We start from the raw sequence: 599 nt of genomic DNA on the forward strand, positions 1-599 counted from the left end.
TAGTATTCGCATTTGTGAGAGTAGTCAAGTTTATTTCAGATATTCGCATTTTAAAATCATCTCTGGGTAATTGTTGAGAGGACATTGGTGTTGCCTTGGCAGAGGTTGCACTCTCTGAATGCTCCTGTTGTTGTTAAGGCAGCGAGCTGGCAGAATCATTAGCACACCAGGCAAATGTTTAGTGGCATTTCATCCATCTTTACGCTCTGAGTGCAAATCCCGCTGAGGTTGACTTTGCCTTTCATCCTTTTGGGATTGATAAATTAAGTACCAGTGAAACACTGGGGTTGATGTAATTGACTAAAATTCCAGGTCTTGTGCCTTTAGTAGAATGGATTATTTATTGATTTATTATTATTAATTTTATTTTGGTTTGGCTTAGGTTCAGTCTTATTCCTGGTAGGAATTATGTGGATAGCGGGTTCAAGTTACTACCTGTAACCTTAAATATCCACAAGTTTTAGCAGTCTTTCAAGAGCTTAGAACCCTCCTGATAATCCTCACTGTCCATAAGAGGCAAACTTACTGTAGAAGCTCTACCAGGCATTCTATTTTAATCTCCTTCAGAAATTTGTCTATATCTTGGCTTCCTGTTCCCA

General features: G+C 38.7%; 1 long non-coding RNA gene across 1 annotated transcript in view; it reads left to right on the forward strand.

The window, feature by feature from the left end:
- Window positions 1–441: 441 nt before the first annotated feature.
- Window positions 442–599, forward strand: part of LOC118763743 — a 12,744-nt gene continuing 12,586 nt past the window's right edge. Inside the window, exon 1 of the long non-coding RNA XR_004999495.1 lies at window positions 442–573. This is a non-coding gene — a long non-coding RNA (uncharacterized LOC118763743). The remainder of the gene's footprint in view (window positions 574–599) is intronic.

This window comes from Octopus sinensis, linkage group LG6 (genome assembly GCF_006345805.1).
Source record: "Octopus sinensis linkage group LG6, ASM634580v1, whole genome shotgun sequence".
Classification (NCBI taxonomy): Eukaryota; Metazoa; Mollusca; class Cephalopoda; order Octopoda; family Octopodidae; genus Octopus; species Octopus sinensis.